A 22,271-nucleotide genomic window follows, 5' to 3' on the forward strand; every position below is an offset into this window, starting at 1 on the left:
TCTTGTATATGGAAGCAATAACTGTCAACTTCCTTCACAATTTAAATGCTGAAACTTAGCTCTACCTTTGACCAGATTCTGTTCTGTCTCGTTGGGGGAGTGTTGTGTACCTGCTTTTGTCCGCAGCTCTTTACATCTTTGCTGGGATGGAGGTGGGGATCGCTTTGGCGCATCTCAGATGCCTCTGTCCACTTCAGGAGCAAAGTCCCCTTCACAGTAATAACGGCCTGTAAACCAATGAGAAGTTGAGACACAATCACATTGGACTGCTGATTCCAGTCAGTTTTCATCGTGAAGAGTAACTCCACTTTCAGAGTTCAAATTTGCCTTCAAAGTTCTCCTGCGTTTTAATTTTGTGGCTCAAATTATTCAAATAAAATACATTCCTCAATATTATAGAGATAAAAAGATTATTTTTCCTATAATCATTGGCATGGAACAACCAAGTTCATCATCTTTCTTGTGTATTTCACCAAGGACATTTTCCCACAGTGTGCTTGCCATCACATAATAGTAATAATTTCTTAAAACATACTATTATAATGAAAATATAAAATTCTGTTTCCAGAATTAATGTTTCCTACAGAATTACATTTTTTCTGTTTTCTTTCATGATGGTACTATACAAATAAGGAAGAGAAAAGAAATGTTTCACAAGAAAATGTTAAGTAAAAAATTCATAAAACTAAATTCTTTAGATACTTAAGTAAAAAATGAAGTAATACATGTAAAAAAATGAAGTAATTTTCATCTAACTACAAAACAAGCTTTTTTGAACATAAATGATTAAGAACATGTGTAACAGACTAATATTCTCCTATAGTTTGTTTATAGTAAATTGTACTAGTGATCAATTATTAAGCAAATTCCAAACTCATTCATTCACTTATCCCACCTATATGTTTTGAACATCCACCATATGCCAGGTACTGGTTCTGACTCTGGGGATACAGCTGAGAACTGAAAAAAGAATCCTCCCTCAGGAAGCTTACTCCATTGGAGGGTATTTCTAATATTTACCTTTCCTTTTTTAATTTCTAGCCCCTTTACTCTTGTCCAGAGGCCCCTCCAAAGCTGGCCTTTCAAAGCTCTCCAGTGGGCTGCTTTGTGACACAACTCAAGAGGGCACACATTCTCAGATGCCAAGCAAAGCCCTGTAGTTGCACAACTCAGCAACCCTGCAAGTAGAGTGGAATGTAGAAGGTCCCATCATCCTGCAGGAAGTGTATGGAAGAGGATCTACCTAATTCCTGTGCCAGAATCCGGCACCTACTGCCAAGCTGGCTCCAGTGATCCTCACCTCCTGGTACCCACGCCCTTGGGTAGCTGGCTTTCACACCATGACCCATAGACTATGGCAGAAGTGACGCTGCTTGGCTCCCAAGGCCAGATCATAAAAGCACTGCAGCTTCTGCCTGGTTTCTTGAGATGCTCCCTCTGGGAAGCCAGTGGCCATGATGTGAGGACACCCAAGCAGCCCTGTGGAGAGGAACTGAGGCCTCCCACAGACAGCCAGGACCAACTTGATGGCCATGAGCACTTTGAAAGTGGAACCTCAGCCCTGGTCCAGCCTTCAGATGACTGCAGCCCACCTGTGACACCTAACTATAATTTCATGAGGAACCCAAGTCCGAACCATGCAGCCAGGCTGCTCCCAAATTCTCGACTCTCACTGTCTGTGAGGGATAATAAATAATTTATTACTGTGTTAAGCCACTGTGTTCGGGAGAGGTTTTCACAGAGCAATAGGTGACTAAGACACAGGGTAAGTATCAGTCCCAGACACTACCATGCCCTCCCATGAAGTCTCTGTTGGAGTATCTTCTTCCTAAACTCAGGAGATGCTCTCTTGTGTTAACAAGAAGTTGATATGATAAACTAATAAATGTTACTGTGTAAAACTTTGCAAATATAGTAATAGTATATATTTTTCTGCTAAAACATGAGTCTTTTTAAAGAATATTTCAAGTGAACAAACATTAGTTGTTTACCTGTATGAATCACTGGGCTGGACCTTCTGTGGGGTACACAGGTGAACAGAAAAGGGACTCTTCCTTTAAGCACTTTATAAAGTAACAAGGGAGATAAAATGCTATATACAGGCCTCACATTAGGCAGATAGCATTTCAGTTGGGAGTAGAAAATGGAAGAAAATTACAAAAGAACACAAATGTGCAAACCAAGGTCCATGACTGATGGTGCTACTGGGTAGGTGGTCTTTTGCAATCCTATAATAACAATAATAGTAAGTGCTCATTTGTGGACAGTCTGTCATATGCCAGACACTTACATATGACCCAATTTAATCTTCATAGCACAATCTGTCATCCTTTTGACGGATGAAGAAACAAAGGTTCTGAAAGACCAAGCAAGTTTTCCAAGATCACCCTGAAAGGAAATAGCAGAGTCGGGTTCTGAACTCAACCTCTCTGTGATGTTGAATCCAATACTCTCCCCACAGCCCCACAATGAAAAAGAGCAAATTTCCCAAGGACTCAGAACATACACAGGCATGATCCCTGCATCTTCCAGGACCACTTATGTCACCAATCTTCCCTCCAAAAAATGCCATTAGGATGTGTTGACAGCTTGGTTTTGATTTTAAAGGAGCCAGTATGCCTTTAGACAAATCAATTCCAGGAGGGGAGTTTTGGAAAAATGCTGCGGTAACATAACGGCATCTAAAAATTTCCAAGGGAGAGAGAAGCTGTCAGAGGAGGCACAGGGGCTTTTGGTGAAAACACATTTTCCTGACGGCTCACGTGTAACCCCCATCTTCTCTCTGGCTGACTGAGTTAACCCTGGGTAGATTCAGCATTACGTATATTTTTATCGGGCACCATTTACTTTTTAGCATTTGGCTTTAGATTTCAACGATTTTGCCCAAGTCTTTGGGTGAAAAATAAGTAGATCTGTTTTCTTTATCTACCCCCTACTTCATTTAGTACTATTTGAATTACAGCTAATGTACAATAAAATACACAACTCTTCTGTGGACAGCTCAGCGGCATTTACATATGATCCATCTACACGTCCACCACCATGACCAAGAACATGCCCACCCACTGCAGAGAGCCCCTTCGTGCCGTTCCAGTCAATATCACCACCCCCACGCCAGTGGTTGCCACTGTACTGATTCTGCCCTCACTTACTCTTTTGTCTGTGGCTCAAATTCGTATTCACGGATTGATACAGCAGGTACTCTTCGGGGTCATGTACTCTTCTGTTCCTCGTTTTTGAATTCCAGCAGTTTCTTTTTTTATGACTGAGTACTAGTCCATTGTGCTAAAAGCTACTTTATGTGAAATAGTACTGGGAAATGATATAGCTCAACTGTGTCAATATCTGAGTTCACTATATTATATGTATTGGGTTGACCAAAAAATTCATTTGGGTTTTTCTGTAAGATCTTATGGAAAAACCCAAATGAATTTTTTGGCCAACCCAATATCATCTTACAAATTTACATACCCTAGCCCAGACATATAAGAAATATAACTTTCTTTATTATCTATGCCTATAACCGTTCTCATCTGGCCCTCTTGTTCCTGCTCGCACTGATAGCAGAAGAAAGACATAGATATGACGATGAAAAATAATTCAGTATCTTCTGGGTTAAAATAGGGTGTGTTGGTCTAAATGTATTTGGAGGGAATATTAATTCAACTCTAATTCCAACTCCCAGAGAGGGCTTCTCACAGTCATGGCTGGACAGGGAGTGGGGGGTGGGAGATGTCCCTATCCTCAGGGTAGCAGGAGGTTTCAGACAATATTCACCTTCCAGGTTTTGCTGGTCTGGTGCCCAGAGAGAACGCTGTCCCTCTTGGTCTCTTGGGAACCACGATACCACCCACTGTCCTGCTCAATGGTCCTGCAGAGCTCCCAGCAGGAGGGTCCCTGCACTCAGCCTCAGTTAAGGGAGTCCTTATCCATCTCAACTTCAGACATCTCCACTCAATTTGTTCTACTGCTCCCTCTGTAACCCCCGTGTCCCTGGAACTCTCAGCTGCCTTTGCAGCCCTAAACTGAAGGGTGATGGGCTCTGTGGGGTTTCCTTCTGGCCCACCCACTTAGTCCCATTCCTGGACATTCCTAAAATAGCAGACTCAGTATCACCTTGAGTACAAGTCTCTCCTATGGGTCTCAGGATTCTCCCGTGAACCACCTGAGAAGCTACGACTAAGTCCCACATCAGGCATCCTCCAACCTTTCTGGGTGTTCCCACTGCCCCCTGCCCACCCCTGTGCCAGGGCTCTCCCCTCAGCAGGGAGTCAAATCTCTCCCGTCTGACCTCTGTGCCCTGCACCCCACGTCTCCCTTTCCTGTGTGATAGGGTCTCTCCCTAAGAAGTCCTACTGTCTGGCCTTCAAACACTACAGTTTACGGAAGTGCTCCTAACTTGGGCTGCTCATGAAATTGAGACAGGCTGGGACCTGGGACCCTTTGTTGCAGGGCTTGAACCTGGACAAAGCCTCCTCAAGCAACAAAATACAAAGGAAGTACAAGTGACTAAAAATGACTGCATGCGCAGTTAGGGCAAATTATGAACAAGACACAGAAAGACCGAAAAATCCCAACTGCCACTTCTGAAAAGCAAAAGTAGGGTACTGTGAATGCCCCCTGCACCAAACACCACCCAAGCCACCCTCCGGCCCAGCTGCTGAACACACCCCTTACCCTCACACCATGTGAGGAACCAGCTCACCTCCTCCTAGGGAGCGAGCAAGGGACTCCGTTACTTGTTTTCATCCCCCTCTGCTGCAGCGGGCGCCCTAGTAGAGCCTTGCCTGAATTTCTTGTCTGGCCTCCAATCAGTTTCTATTACTTAAGGAGGCCGAGAACCCTGGTTGGTATCAGAATCATCCGGGAAACACTGCAGTTATCTGAAATTTTTCCAGCCAATGTAAGATTTCTGGTAAAATGAGGATGAAGAGATCGTTTCGTAGCATGGGAAGTTGAGCTGGGTGGAATTCCAGGGCAGTGAGAGAGGTCAGTGAGAAAGAACATCTCACTGGGAGACAGAAAGGGTTGATTATTGAGAGGGCCAAGAAGGGCAGTCAGAAAGGTGAGGAAGGTTGGGATTAACATATATACTGTACTATATATAAAATAGGCCATCAACAAGGACCTACTGTATAGCACAGGGAACTCTACTCAATACTCTGTAATAACCTACGTGGGAAAGGAATCTGGAAAAGAATAGATACATGTGTATGTATAACTGATTCACTTTGCTGTACACGTGAAACTAATACGAGATTGTAAATCAACTCTACTCCAATAGAAAATAAAGATTTTTTTAAAGAAGAAAAGGAAAGAAGGAAGGAAGGAAGGTGAGGAAGGCAGAGGAAACAAGTGTGGGCTCCCTGACTACACGGGCCGGACCAGCCACGCTCTGAACACTCTGGGATTGGATAACAGGAAAATTTCCCCGCTTTGGGATGACAGGGGGTGGTCTTTTACAACCCTGTCATTTATCCTTTTGGGGACTTTTCTTGTTTGAGCCAGAATTTACTACAAGTATTATGACTTGTAGTATCTACAGCTTCAGAAAGGCAAAAGGAACCGGTGTTTTCATTGAATTTGCAGAAAATGGAGCAAGGCAGGAGATGAGAAAAACTCAACAGCAAAGTTGAGACTGGCTAGGTCAGAAGATAAAAGTGCTATACGTGCCTCTATCGCTAAGAGAGGAAGGGCACAGAGGCTTCGCATTTACAGCATTCCTTCAGGAGAAAAAATACCCTAAAGCAGAGAAAAGATAAAAGAATAGATTCTGGAGAAGAGAAATTAAAAAGATTATTTCCAATCCTTGGCTAAGGCACTAAAAAAATGAGCCCAGACAATAATCCACTACCCTGACAATTATCAGTTTAGTAAGACAGGCGCTTTCTTGTTGAGAACCTGATATTAAACACCCAGAGAGAGTTAAATTGAGGAAAGAGGAAAGAAATGGAACTATAGTTTCTTTCATTTCATGCTTTTTGAAAACAGAGCTTGGTAATCTATGAAGACCAAACCCCCACCTCCCCCACAAAAAGTTAACCACGTAGACTGAGTTGAGTCATCATAAATCAAAATAGCCTTCAGAAAAGAAACTCAGCACAAAGCCATAATTATCTCAAGTTGCAGTCTTACCAGCAAGTGGTTTTTGACCAAAGAAATTGGAGCTGCTAAAGGCTATCACCAAAGTGACGAAAGATATTCCTATATGCTAAAATTTTTTTAAAATCATCAATCAGAAATAAAATAATCAAACATTTCAGGACACTACTTTTTAACTTTCATTCTTAGAAATATGGGGAGGGAGAGCATAGCAATAATTTGCAGAAGATGTAAAATTAATATGCCCATCTTCTGCATTAACCAGTCACAATGATTTGCTGGTTCTTCTCTTACGTTATTGTTTATACTTCTATTTAGCTTGTATTTCATTTTGGGTTTTTTCTTTCCTTCATTTTAATCAAGAAGCATTTCATTGTTAAAAGAAAACAAACAAACCAGAAAACCACTCAAGTTGTCACTAACAGGAGGTTTAATCATAAGGAATCAGACATCTTCTGGAATCCAGGGACAGAGGCATAGCTGGCCTGTGGGGGCCTCTAGGAACCAGGCAGGATTCTCTCTCCATCTCTCAGAGGCCGACTTGGACTCTTTCCTCAGATCCTCTCTCCCTTCTCTTCTCCCCTTTTTTTCTACTATATAGATAATACACTCTCTTTACCAATTAGCCGCTGGCCCCAAAAGTCTGCTCAAAATGTCAGTTTCCCATCTGAGTGTATATCAGTATATAAGCCTTGCCAATCCAGAAATTGGTCCCAATTCAAAACCATCAGCAGAAGGAATCAAACTGGCCAGCTAGGTCTAGGATGCACTTCTGATCCACTCCAACCTGGGGGAGGCAAGGGATGGTGTGCCCAGGGTCCCGTGGCGCACCACCCACTTGGCAGGGCTAAGACTGCCTGAGATGGAGACGTGGGCGGGTGGAAGGGCCCTGGGAAGGGGCGGCAACGGTGATGGAGGAAGGGCTGTCAGCCTCTCAGAGCACTTAGCTGGCAGAACACTAGCTGGCCATAGAGCAGTGGCCATAGCTTTTTGAGTAAGTGCCTGTTTTTGTCCCTGACAATGTGCTACATGTCGCTTCTCACAAAATAGGCACTGAGCAGTGTGTTCAGAATGAGTAAACAGGAGGCAAGCTCAATACATTTCAGGGGGAACTATTACCCAGCAAGCACACTGCTGACCTTCCACTTTAGTTTGTTTTCTGGACCTTCCTCAAGGGGCTTTAAGTTCTTGCTGCTCTGCTCCAGAGGACTCAGTGAGCAGTCCAGAAGACGAGGCTGTAAACATGGCTGTGTACGGACCAGAACTGTATTCCAAGAGTCCCCGCCAGTTGGGTTCACGTTCTACAAGTTAGTAACCTGGGGCTTCGAACCGGAAAGACCAGCATGAGGCCAGGTTGGGTGCGGGGGGGCGTGTTCCTGCAGACTCCTCACACCTGGGATGCCCAGGCAGCCAGCCCAGGTCCCACTTTCTGTCCTGGACAACAGAGCCACTTGTCTAGTGTCATATTTGCTCATTAATAAATTTTAAAACTTTGGAAATATAGTTTTCTGTAGTCACAAACAGACTCACAGATACAGAAAATAAGCTTTTGGTTACCAAGGGGGAAAGGTGGGGGGGAGGGATAAATTAGGAGATTGGGATTAGCATATACACACTACTCTATATAAAATAGATAACTAATAAGGACCTGCTGTATAGCACAGGGAACTCTACCCAATACTCTGTAATAACCTATGTGGGAAAAAATTCCGGAAAAGAGTATGTATGTCGCTGAATCACTGTGCTGTACACCTGAAACTAATGCAACATTGTAAATTAACCATATTCCAATATAAAAAAAACTTTTTTTAAAGAATGACACAGTCTGAGATTGGCCATGAAATATATGCTACACAGTCTTTGATAACAAATAGACGGCATCAAAGCAGAGTACATAAAAAAAATGATAATTTTCTGTAGTCAAACTTTAAATGTTTACAATGCTGAAGTATGTCAGTGGAACAGTCAACAAATATTTATCTAATACCCACCCTGCACCCAGCCATGTGCCATCTGTTAGACACACAGCCATGGCTGCACTGGTGTGAAGCTGACATCCTAGCAGGGACCATAGAGTCTGCACAAATAACCAGCTGACCAATTCAATGTAAAGAGCTGATGCGCTATATGACTTTGGCAGCTCTACTAAATTCCCCTGGGGCTTTTATTGTACTACCCAGAGGCCACTGCAAAAGAAAGTAAATATATTCACGTTCACAATATTCACAATATGTCTTAGCAGAGTGACTGATGCTAAGAGAGATACAGGAAAAAATATTGTAAAAAGAGGATGGGAGAAATTCACGTTATTTTTTTCCTCTCTCATCTCTTGCAGCCTCTCCTGAGGGTGGGCCCGGTTGCTTGTAACTGCATAACTCACAGGAAGATAAAACTCTGAGAAAATCTCATCTTTTTTGGACAGAAGAACCAGTCAATGGGGGAGCTGAGAACTGGAGGGTGTGGCTAAAATCTGAAGGAGGGACCTTCTCATTCTGTACATAAGTCCTTCGATTCAGGATAGAGAAAAACAGGATACTGACCCTGGATAGTTAAGATGCATTTCTGAGGAATAATTTCAGTGTGTCCAGACTCTTGCATCTTCCCATACCTAGACAGGCACTAAAATCTTTAACTTGAGATATCTTGTTGTGTGTGTGTATGTGTGTGTGTGTGTGTGAGATTAGCAGTAATCTTTGATGTTTGACTATGTGGGTTTTCTTTTTTTTTTCCCACCAAAAAGCCCTGTATACCTTGGCTTCTCCTTACCTCTTTGGACCAACCCCTCAGAGCTATCCAAGAGGCTGTATCCAGGGCTATAGTCCTCAGTAAAGGCCCCAAATAAAATATAACTCTCAACTTTGAGGCTGTGTATTTTTTTCAGCAGACTTCCTGAACTCCAGCTATATCCCTGACCTGGCTGAAGATGGGTTTTTCATTTCCTGGGATTCTTTATTTTGCCTAAGAGAGCTCTAATCGGATTTTTGTCGTGGATTAGTAACAATTTAATACACTCAGGCACAGTAGCAGTGTCTAAGGACACTATCAGGACCAAACCACAGTCCTGTCCTCAAGGAGCTTAAAGAATAAGGTGAAAAGAGGCAAGGAAATGTAGTGGATTTTAGAAACGTGTTAGCTCTGTGAGGATAGTAAGCACAGGGTGCTAATGGCCCATGGGAGAGGCGCCCAGATGGGCTTTCCAGAAGGGATGCTAATTGTGGGAGCTGATGGACAATTAGGGGCCAGACCAGAGAATCTCAGCCTTGGCACCATTGACATTTGGGGCCTGATAATTCTGTGTTGTGAGGCTGTCTTGTGATTTGCAGTGTTGCCCAACCCAAGTTCATGTGCTGAACGCACAGTGAGCAGAGAAAGGTTTGTCTCAGGGCCCATCAAGGAAAACGGCAGCTCATGCTCTGAGGACCCGAGCTCCCCGATGGGTTTCAGGGAAGCACTTACAAAGGCCAGGTGAGGGAGGGAAGTCGCAGGGTGTGTGATCAGTTTGTGTACAATTCTATGATCGGTTGATGGTGAGGTCACATCAGGGGTTAACATCATCAATCCTCAGACTACAGTAGGTCTGGGGGCTACACGCTCATGATGATCAAGTAGTGAACCTCCATCTCATGGTTTTAGCATCTGTAGAACAACTCAGGAAATGTGCAGCCAATAGTAGATACTTCAGGGAGGAACTGTAGATTCTGTGACTGCCATGACTGACTTACTGTTTAAATTCTCACCAGTTCTTCTGGTGCAACTGCTATTTTTGTCACTACATGTTCAAATCCTTTCAATTACTAATTCATGTTCACATCCTTTCAATTACTAATTCTTGAGCCACGTTTGTGACTCAGAGGAGGCTTGGGAGACCACAGCTTTTTAACAAACCAGAGGCAGTCATAGGACATTGTGCAGAGGGGTCTGTCCCAGGAAGGCCCCGTAGGGTCCTGCTCCGTCACAGTAGGATATTCAGCAGCATCCCTGTTCTCTACCCACTAGATGCCAATAGCACCACCAGCACCACCACCAGCTATGAAAGTCAAAATTGTCCATGGACACTGCCAAATGTCCCCCAGGAGATAAAAAGATACCACTTCTGCACAATGTCTTTGCAATAACAAGAAAGGGCAGAGCTACATGGAATGTGGCCCACTTAAAACAACGACAGTCTTGTGGAGTAACGACGTGATTTCTTCATAAAAGGTACCCCTTGAGGCCAGATGTGGACAGCCTGCTAGCAGCTTACATTCCTCAAGCAGTGCCTTGGAGCTGCCTCCGGAAATATGTTGACACATTCTTGTTTCAGTAGGGTGGTTTCCTTAGCCACCAGTCCTGCTCTGAACCACTTTTTTTTTCCTTTTTTAAACATTTTATTGAAATATAGTTGATTTTTAATGTTGTGTTCGTTTCTGCTATACAGCAAAGTGATTCATTTATATGTGTATGTGTGTATATATATTCTTTTTCATCATGATTTATCACAGGATATTGAATATAGCTCCCTGTGCTATACAGTAGGACCTTGTTTATCTATTCCATATGTAATAATTTGCATCTGCTAATCCCAAACTCCCACTCCATCCCTCCCCTACCCCTTCCACCTTGGCAACCACAAGTCTGTTCTCTATGTCTGTGAGTCTGTTTCTGTTTGGTAGATATGTTCATTTGTGCCGTATTTTAGATTCCACATATAAATTTATATCATATGATATTTGTCTTTCTCTTTTCATCTTACTTCACTTAGTATGATAATCTTTAGGTTCATCCATGTTGCTACAAATGGCATTATTTCATTCTTTTTTATGGCTGAGTAATATTCCATTGTATATACATACCACATCTTCTTTATCCATTCATCTGTCCATGGACATTTAGGTTGTTTCCATGTCTTAGCTATTGTGAATAGTGCTGCTGTAAACATAAGGGTGCATGTATCTTTTCAAATTATTGTCTGGTTATATGCCCAGGAGTGGGGTTGCTAGATCATATGGCAACTCTATTTTTAGTTTTCCATAGTGCTGCCCCGATTTACATTCCCACTAACAGTGTAGGAGGGTTCCCTTTTCTCCACACCGTCTCCAGCATTTATTATACACTTCTGAAGAGGCTTTTGTATCTTTGCTGTAGATGATTAAAATTTCTCCAGGGAGGGGCCTTGCTGCCCGTTTACAAATATGACATCGACAGCCCAGTGTCATGATCCTGAAGCAGTCACGGCAGCTTCAATAATTTTGTTTCAGGATATGATGCAAAAATGTTATGGAACATCTCACTATTTGCTTTTCAGAAATCACAAAGGCTGCTTACATTTTATCAGAGCTTTTGCAAATTCTGCAGTATCATGTGAAATTTTTTTCTGGGCCCTCTGAACATGTCATTCATAGTAAACATGTTTCTTTGAAAATAGGGTACATGATATTAGGTGGTATGAACTGGTCCAACCACTTTTTGTTTCTTCTAGTTACTTCAAGGCAACCATCCCTCTTATAAAATCTGTTTTCTGTATTCTGGAATCTTCCTTCAGGGCTATAGCTTCACAGAATGATCTGTAAATCAGAGAAAACAATCCCTACCTCACAGGGTTATAATCAGGATTGAAGAGTACCATGCCACATTTCACTGATTTGGAAAGGCATGTTTCCCCCACATCTGAGCATCTCCAGAATGGGACTGCATCTCACAATCTACAGCATCTTAGGTCTCCATCAGGGAGGGAGCAGTCACAATCCAGATGTCAAGGTCTGTCCACGCACAGACTTGCTGTTAACCCTCGTGGCATGACTGGCCACTCAACTTCCAGTCAAAAGACCATTTCAGAACCGTTTAAGGAAGGAGTGTGGGTCTGGTTGTTGTCTGAAAATCTTCTGCTGACACTTAAGAAAGCACCCGACCAAACCTAGCAGAAGAGGTGTCAGCATCACGGAGGGAGATCCCAGGGGTCATAAGGAAGCAACTTTGAAGAAATGCTGTGTCATCTACATTCTCAAAGGTACCGAAGACTATATTGGTTGGAAAAGCAAGAACCTCAACAACTCGGAGTGAAAAGTGATTCAATAAAGATAAACTCTGAATGCAAAAAACAAACAAAGAAAACAAAACTTTTAGGATTCCTTAACCCATTGAATTTGCTTGTATTTTCCTTCTTAGATAAGCACAAGAGCGATATATGACAAAGTAAACCAACATTTAGCTAAGTCCAAAACAACTCTTTCAACATTTACACAACAAAAACTCTATGTGATAATAATGCATTTAGTAATACTTCAATTGCACATATTTTTACTTCCTTGGTGACGCATAAAATGATGGTGTAGCTCATCTTTGTTTCTGATTTGAGGGATTACAGTACAGAGGAGGCCACAACAGTGCCTCAGAACCTAGTTGGTTCTCAGCAAACCGTAGAAGTTGTTGTAAGGACTTTATGATTGTCAAATCTGGTTGAATCAAGACACAACATCTGAAGATCACCTGTAAATTTATTATGTAAAAAATCCCCCAAATCAAGTATGGGACAGATGATGCTATATTATAACTTACACGTGAACATCTTTTCAAAGGTATTGATTTCATTTGTGAATTTGAACCCTCGAATAATGATGACCCCATAGTGTGATTTGAACCACATCCTCCCTTACCCTCTCTCCCTGGTTATCTGATCTACGTGGGAGAGAGAGCCCAACAGCATTAGAAGGCAGAGCAAGAGAACTGGAAAGCAACACAGCTCTAACCCACTGGCTTACATGCCCATAACTCAGCCCACATGTCTTTTAAGATTCTAGCACTTTTGATGTCATCTCACTGGAATTTAAAGGAATTCAGAAGAAAGGAACACCATCTGAGTATGAAATTCCTCCAAACGTGGCCCCATGTCAGGAAAGATACTCAAAGAATATAAATTAAAGAAGAAAAGAAAATATCTAAAATCTCCAAATATTCTGGGAAAGGAAGTGACATTTATTTAATAGTATTTTAAATTGCATGAAAATACCTGCTACGGCCAAATGGAAATATGTGTGGAAACTGATACAAAAAGTGAAATATGGAGTATTTTCCCTTCTGAATGGCAGAAGAACTCTATTTAACAGATGTTTACCTAAAGCAAAGCATATTTTATATTTTTTCAATATTAAGTTTCTACCTATAACATACTGAATAATTTTATTAAAACTTTCATAGAATTTAACAAGAAGTTTAATTGATTACAAATCCCAAAGTATAATTTTCTGCTGAAAGTTATCATAGAATGTATCACCTCATTGCCAGCCAAAATTACTCTGTAGAAGAATTTCCCTGATAATATTTTCTGAAAACTAGTTCAAATAGCCGCTGAGCCAGGTCTGCGTTATGGAGACAATCAACCACCAGGGGGCAGCAAAGCACCTCATAATTCTTTTCTTCTGCTCTTGGTTCACCAACTGAGCTCACGGAATCTGGATGTGTTTGTTTTTGTGTTTATGTCTTGTAAATCTTTTATTATATTAGTTAATAAAGTTATATTTTTAAACCCTGAAAATATGAGGTGTTAGAGCATTTGTCATTGATTTTTCTAAAAGCTATGGCTAAGCACATCCTTAAATTTTTCTTACTGAGTCATGTCCAATTTTTCCATACTGCTTGGAATTGACATATTAACGTAGGATGGAAGATAGTCTCCCAGTCCTAATCAAGCAGCCTATTAAATTAAACCAGTTATTTGGGGAGAGGGATCCTTTGCAAGATTGCCATTTCATTATGTGAGTCTGAGAAGCAAGACAAAGAATTGCCAGCACCTCTGAAGTCCCATCAAGTCCCACATCAAGGGAAATGGAACTCTTCCTTAATCTATCCAATCCATGGTCCTTGCTGAGTATAAAGTCACTGCAAACTGACCAACAAAAAACTAGTGAGATGTGATGTGCCCGGAACACCACTGAATACTAATTTTATTTTTACTGCAAATAATCATCACAAATAAAAGAATGTGTATCAATTATCATAAAAAGAATGACAGAAAGGGGTGCAGCACTGATTTTTTTCATAGGATTCTAGATGATCCTCCTGGAATTGTAGGTCCTCACAGACACCAGTGATGGACGCAGAGGGCAGGGAGGGGAGGGTGCCTCCTGCCTTGGGCCCAGCATCCTTCCAGGTCACATGGGAGGTGCCTGGACCACTTTGGTGTCACAACAGCAGGATTCAAACCGCAATGTCAGGGACAACAGAGTCTATAGATTTAGGGATGTGCCTGAGGTTATTGCGAATCTGATGAAAGACATAGAAAAGGCCCTTTTATTAAATTAAAAAAGAAACCCCTGACACAGTAAGTACTCTGAACCTGAACACTAACTTAGGTGACATGGCAGCCAGAGTTCACAGAAACAAAATGAATAACAGGAGACAGGACCAGGCAATGGGACAGATGAAGGTGTCTTGGCAAAAAGTTGGCTGCATGAATATAAAAGGCACTGAAAAAGTTTAAAATTAAAATGGTGTGGGTTGAAGAGAACAAATACCCGTGGTACCTCTTCAGGGCACCATTCCTCAGAAACAAATGGAAGTATATTTGAATAACAAAAACATATTTCTATAGGCCTCAGGTAGAATGCTGGAATTATTAGCAGCAACTCCCACCTTCTTCTTTTCTTATTTAATTTTTATATCTAAGACTATTAAGTTTAAAATTTAACCAGATAAAGTATACAAGACAGGAAGTCGAAAACCTGTAGTTTTTATTTGCTTGCCATGTGATTGGAACAAGTAGTTTAGTTTTGCTAACTCTCATTTTCCTACAGTGTAAAAAAAAGAGGGGGGGGGCAGCGGTAAAGGGTTAGATTAAACTACATCCTCCAGAAGCAGAGCCAGGGGCTTGTCCATCTCTGGAGTTTCTCCTAGTTTGTGCTCTGTCTCATACATGAATAACCAGCGTGTTTATTAATCATGATTTTGTTTTCAGGTTACACAATTACTTGCTTAACTTTATTTTTAACACAAAAAACACCATCTGAAAGTAAGTTGAAAGTTGGAAACAAGCTAAATGCTCAACAATAGGAAATTCTTTTCCATTATTCTAAAACATTCAGTGGACGACCAGGCATCCATTTGAAATGATGTAGATAACCCAGTGCTTGGGGAAAATATTCATACAAGGTTGTTACAGGGAGAAAAAGAAGCTGCCAAACAGAATAATCACAGTTTTGTTTCAAATAAATAATGACACCTCGATGTTGACAATGTTCATCTCTGGTTGGTAGGGTTATTTCAAGTTAAGAACAAAGACTAAGGCATAAAAATCAAAACTTCAATAGCACTTTCTGATTTGTGGGAGGGGGAGTGATTTTCATGTCTTTGGGGTGGGGGCGTGCTTTGCCCCAACGTAAACAATACAAAGACCACTGATATCTTTTTTTTTTTTAATTTAATTTTTTTTGGGGGGTACACCAGGTTCAATCATCTGTTTTTATACACATATCCCCGTATTCCCTCCCTTCCTTAACTCCCCTCCCTCGAGTCCCCCCCACCCTCCCCGCCCCAGTCCTCTAAGGCATCTTCCATCCTTGAGTTGGACTCCCTTTATATCTTTTTGAAGCCTCCGAAAGGGCCAGCTCTACTGAAGCTGGAGCCGGGAAGCAAAGCTGGTGCCCAGGGTTCATCCAGGAGGGCCCTGGGCGTCGTTATCAAGCAGACATAAGCTCTTCCTTTGGCTCACCGGCTATTTGGCCTCCCATCAAGAACAGCCGCCTCCCGGTCACCGGCGGACGTGAATCAGGTCTGCAGGTCAACAGCACACAATGAGCACTTTCCCCTGGAAACCCTCGCCGCCCCGCCCCCTGACCCGTCCACCACCTCACACCACACAGAGGCAGAGGCCCCCTCTGAACTCACCAGATGACCAGCCCAACTAAAACGATACAGTCTTGCAAGTGAAAAAAGAAGAAAGCATCTAAAGTGTGATGTTATTCTTTTTTTTCTTTTTAACATCTATGTCAGTAATAACACATGAAGGAAATTCACCGAAATGTTCCTCACGGTTCTCTCTCAGTGAGACTTTAAATGCTTTAAATGTCCTTATTTTTGCTTCTCTGTTTCCTAAATTTTCTCCAATAAATAGGTATTTTGTGATTTTAAATAAAATGAATGCGTTATTTTGTTATTCTAAAGCGTCATTTAGAATTCAATTTTTATTCATTTAATTTTCATTGACGTATAGTTGATGTGCAATGCTGTGTTAGTTTCAGGTGTAGAGCACAGTGATTCAGTTATACATATTCACGTCTGTGTATACAGAGACATACATATTCTTTTTTATGTTCTCTCCCATTATAGGTTATTACAAAATACAATTTTGTAAGTACAATTTCCTGTGCCCTGCAATAGGTCCTTGCTGATTATTTTAGAGTAGTGTGTATCTGTTACCCCCAAATGCCTACTTCATCCCTCCTCCCAGCTTTCGCCTTTGGTGTAAATAGACCAATACAAGTAACACTATAAATGAATGCTGTAAAACATTGGGACTGTTACTGAATCTATTCGAAGTAGCCGCAGCCCTGTGTTTAACGGTGGCCAGGTTTGGGGGTCCACTCTACTGCAGCCCACGGGGGGCCTTTCCTTGAAGGAACTGTTTCTCCTCCTCTTCACCCCCAACGAGACACTTTTCTCTCCTTTCCGTCGGGGGCCGGCCGGCCCTCCGTTGGCCCTGATCTGCCTGGATCCACCCCTCAGTCCCGGCCCTTCCCTTGTGGCCGTGCAAGATCCTGGGTGTCTGTATGTTTGGACAAAGATGCCAGATCAGTGCCTCAGAAGGCGGTGCTTCCACTGGGCAGAGCAGCCTTGAAACTCACCCTGTCCGGCATTGCCTTGAGTCCTTAGGGCTTGTTACAGCCCTGCCTCTCTCCCTATTTCCTTTGAAACTTCTCTGCCCTGAATCTCTACCAAGGCCAGGCATGACCAAAGGCCAGAGGAGACTAGCCGCGGCAATAACTTCTTGGGGAATTCTTTCATGAGATATGAATGGTGACCCCTGTTAAGTGCAGCCCCGAGTGGAGAGACAGATTGGCTTCCCAAACTAAAAAATGAATGTGTGTTTTGTGAGACCCTTGACCTTCTCGGGACCAGGCTGAGGCCTCTTTTTTCTAAGGCAGTGTCCCAGACAGCAGAAGCCTCATGGACATAATAGGTTATCATGTGATCACACACTCATCATCTACTTTAATGCTCACATCTGTGTGAGGCAGCTTTTTATACCTTCATTTTACCAACCTAGAAACCGAGGCTTACAGACATACAGACACACCACTGGCAAATATTAGAGACTTAAATATATGTCTTTTTGGCTTAATACGAGGTGGCCTCCGTTGTATCACAGTTCACTGTGAGAGCTGTTTTGGGGTTGGTCACCTGTGCCATTACCAGTTGGTTGTGTATTTCAGGAGATTTGCTGCACATGGACGTAAGTGGACCCTAGGAGGACAAACCCAGGTCTGAAAGGTAGATGTCAGGTAGTATTTCTCACCTGGGACATTTTGGGGGATGCAGTCCTTCCTTGGATGGGTCTGTCCTACATGTTTCAGGGTGGTTAGCATCCTTGATCCCTGTCTACTAAAATCTGATTGGAACAATCCAAAATGCACCCCCCCAACACATTTCCAGACACCCTGGGTGGGGGGGCGGTGGCTATGCCCCGCCCAGGATGAGAACGATAGCAGGAATCTGAGAACCTCTGATTTAAAAGCAACACCCATATCCTAGTAGCTGACAAGTCACAACCATAATTAGATCAAAAGGAAGATCATTACTGGCCAGGGCAGATCATTTGAACTGGACTGACCTGGCCTAACTCTGAGCTTGTACTGAACATCCGAGGCGATGGTTGATGTAATCAGCAAGCGTTCCCTCGGTTGGCTGCCAAGGTAAATGCATTATAAGCGTAATGAGACTGTATGATTTCATTAGGTTGGAAAAAACAAACATCTACGTCTTTGACGAAGTGCATGTCTCTCCCGGTCGTCCCTTGAGTTTGCGATGATGAGTCCTTTAGTTTCCTGGACCCTCATTAAGGTGAAATTCTTTTTAATAGGCAAAGGGAACCATCGAGACGGTCCTAATGGATCCTGGCAGAGGAGCCGTGTCACGCGGTGTAAATGAGAAAATCTAGGCAGCGACCTTTCAGAAAACAGGCAGACGAGAATTAGAAGCCTCAGTGATTCCTCCACCTACGTGGAAACAAGGAGTTTCTTTCACCAGCACACAATGCTTTTGCCCAGATACCATCTTCAAGGGCCATTTTCCCCTGGATGTTGTTAACAGATGAATGACTTTCCTGTTTGACCAGGAGAGGGAACTGTGTGCTAGACCCTTTGTGGAGGCCTCTCCCATCAATCCAGCTTACCTCCACCCATAGCAGACCATCTGCATCCCAGGGCAGCAGGTGAAAGGGCTTCGTGCTGCACTGCCTTCCCGTGGCAGGCCTTGCCTGGTTCTCAGACAGCTGAGCTGGGTGCCTCTTAGCTTCTCTTGGATGGCTTTGGGGCTACAGTTTGCTTTTCCTTGAGTAAAGATTATACAGCAAAAGCAGCTCTGAACTTATTCTATCCAATTTGCTAGATGTTATCTCTCTCTTTAAAGAGGCAGGAAAAAAAAGATTCAGAAATTCAAGCAGTCTGCTCTCTCATGCCCAGGGCACGATCATTCACCATAGCTATTACTGGGCACCTTTTCAGGCTTATACAAGAGGGACTATACAGGTTTCAAGAAAGTATTTGATTCCATTTTTGTCTCGGAGTCACTGGCAAATTGAATACTTGAACAGCCCCATGGGGTTGTGTAAAATCCTTTCCCCAAGAGAGGATGCCAGGGTGCTTGGGGCATCGATCCAGAACCTTGCTCCTGGGTAACATTCCAGAAAACATTTTTTGAGGTTCTTAAAATAGATTCAGTTACCTCCTTTAATCTCAGGAATCCTAAACAATCAGGAGTCAAATTTATCAGGAATAACCAATTACAGCTCACCACAAAACTCTGTCCCTAAACTTCTCAAATCTCTTAATAATTTTAAATAGCTATCCACAGTTGACCAAAATGACTCTCCAGGAATAAATCATCTTTTCTTCTGTATGTTCACTCTATGTTCCCCAAATAAAATTCTACATGATAGATTTCTTCCTGAGTTGAGAGCAAGGGTTTTTTTTTTTTTCCCTTCATGGATTACCAAGGAAGATCATGAGAACTGTGTACCCCTCACCTGCTTTGTGATTCTAAGGTCAGCACTAAGTTTTATGCTTCAGAGAATAGTTTAATATAAATAATTTCCTGGTATAAAACTACGCCTACCCTTTAACTTCTTGGTTCTTGAATCTTTTTTTCCTCTTGTTTTAATGGTTTTGCTATTTTATTGCTTGAGGTGGTTTTTTTTTTTATTATTGTTTTGTTGAAATATAGTTGACTTACAATATTGTGTTAGTTTCAGGTGTACAGCAAAATGACTCAGTTATACACATATATACAAATATACATATTCGTTTTTTACATTCTCTTCCATTTAGGTTATTATAAGATATTGAGTATAGTTCCCTGTGCTATACAGTAGCTCCTTGTTGGTTATCTATTTTATATACAGTAGTGTGTGTATTTTAACCCCAAACTCCCAATTTATCACTCCTCTCTCCTTTCCCTTTGGTAACCATAAGTTTGTCTTCTATGTCTGTGAGTTTATTTCTGTTTTGTAAATAAATTCATTGTGTCATATTTTAGATTCCACATATAAGTGATATCATATGGTATTTGTCTTTCTCTGTCTGACTTACTTCCCTTAGTATGATAACCTCTAGTTCATCCATGTTGCTGCAAATGGCATTATTTCATACTTTTTCATGGCTGAGTAATATTCCGTTTATACGTACCACATCTTCTTCAATGTAAGGTTCCTCCCCTCTGCTTTGGCTGTAGGTAGAACATAAATACAGTGTTTAGGATTTTCTAAGATATTCCTAATCTAAAATTTATCCCTAACAGTCTAGTTTGCTAATAAAGTCAGAGGACCACCCAAGGCTATATAAGCCCATGAGTCCCAACATGGCAGCAAAATGCTCTCACGGTCCTCATTTGTCAAAGTCCCACGAGTGGGGAGGGTGGGGAGCTGGGTTGCCATAGAGCAGTTTCATCAATCATGAGGGTTGAACTCTAAATCTTTACATCATCTGTAGCAATTACGTCTTTCCCCGTCTGTTTTCACTTCCTCACAGTCCCCTCTCTCATATTTGGAAGACACCTCAATACATGCGAGGGTTTCAAGGTCCCCAGGAAAAATTCAACCCCCTCAAAAAAGAAAACAGGAAAGAAAGAAAACCTTTCTTACTGGCTTTTATGGAAGATAAAAATGACACAATTGGAAATGTATCCTTTGACTTAAAGACGTGCCTCACTTGAAAGTTCAAGGGAAGGTTGAATGCAAATGCGTCTCTAACATGATAGCATTTACCTTTGCTTTGCTTTTGAATTTATTGGATTCCTTTCCAGAGATTACATTTGGATGGAACAAAAGGGATTTTTTGAAAAGGATGAGAGATAGGAAAACTGCAATGCGAGGGAATGTGGAAATGCAAAAGGGCTAAAAGGTGAGAGCCTGACTCACAGATGAAACCTTGACTACAGCCCAGTCTTCCACAGCTGAGCCTGTGCAGGCTCATTCCTCCCATGACACTGCCCCCTGCAAATCAGGGAGACCTCTGGGCCTGTGCAGGGGCAGGCTTTTAGCTTTGAAGGCCAAGTCTTACAACAGGAAAATCTGACGAGTGTCTGGCTGAGATCATGTCAATGCTCAAAAGCTGAGGATGGGGAGTGAGAATGGGCTGCTCCCATTTGAAAAGAAATATGCTTTGTAAAATGCAGCAACATCCAAATGTAGAACCATGCAGTGCCAGAAAAGCAACTAACCCAGGAGTAGGATGTCATGTATAGTCATATTTCTCTCTTCTCTTGCAAGCAATACATCTTAGGAGCCCTGCCCCTCTGTCAGGTTGCAAACAAAGGGAGAATTCTTCACTCCTGAGGCCATGTGGCAGGAGCAATTAGGTTGATGAGATTTGGTTTGAACTAGAGGCCAGCACCTCTCAAAGGGACAAAGGCAGGTTTCTTCCAGATGAGGGTTTCCACAGTACCACGAGTGGAAAATTGTTTCATGGCAAGAAAAAGAGCACAGAGTGTTTAGCAACTGAGGAAGCAATCGTTTTGTAAGAGGTTTCATTCCCAGTGGGCCAATTTGTGTTTAGAGGGAGTACTGGTCAACCACGACAGACTAATTGCACTTCTAAGGTCTGGGAGTGTTCTTTAAACCTGTTAAAAATACACTCGTATACACTCTACCTTAATTTACTTAGCAGAAAATATAATTTCTCAAAGATACACCCACATTAGGAGCTTAAAGTTTCAAGATGTAAGGTCTCTGTGATTTTCCAAATAAATACAAATTTTAATGGCACTTCAGAAACATGTAACTTTAGTAGCTTTCCCTTTTTATTTCAATCAATATTAAAATATTTAGAACTGATTAAAAATGCCATTATTCCTTGATTATCCTGCATGTATGGTATATGGGAAATCACTCTCTAATGCTGGTGGTCCAGTCAACAGCCTCTTCCTTCCTTCTTGCTGGGATAACCCCAGTTTCATCTGCTCATTCACCCCTCATGCAATTCAGAGTATAAACCCTGATTAGTCTAAACCCACAATGGTCATACTACTTCCCTGGTCAGGGATTAATTTGGGAGTGGGCATGTGGCCCAGATCTGGCCAATGAGATGTGAGGGCAAGTCTTCTGATGACTTCTGGAAAAATTTTCCACCCTCTCGAAAAACAGAAATAAGAGGAAACAGTCACATTCTTCCACAGGGTAATTTCGTGTCTGGAAATGATCCTTTGAGACAGTGAGGGGAGATGGTCAACCCCTCCCAACACACTGAGGCCACAGCAGAGACTCCAGGGGATGGAACCAGGGATCCAGCCTGCTCTGGAGCATCTGCCTCTGGACCTCTTGTTATATGAGATAATCCACGTAAGCCCATTCATCCAGTTCTCTACTACTTGGGAGTGAAATAATTCTTAACTGTGCATCATATATACCCATGAGCATTTGACTACAATTGCTTTAGCTAAAACACTGTTCAACGAAATCAAGCATTTCGAATTTGTACTAATCTCAA

This window comes from Hippopotamus amphibius, chromosome 11 (assembly GCF_030028045.1).
Source record: "Hippopotamus amphibius kiboko isolate mHipAmp2 chromosome 11, mHipAmp2.hap2, whole genome shotgun sequence".
Classification (NCBI taxonomy): domain Eukaryota; kingdom Metazoa; phylum Chordata; class Mammalia; order Artiodactyla; family Hippopotamidae; genus Hippopotamus; species Hippopotamus amphibius.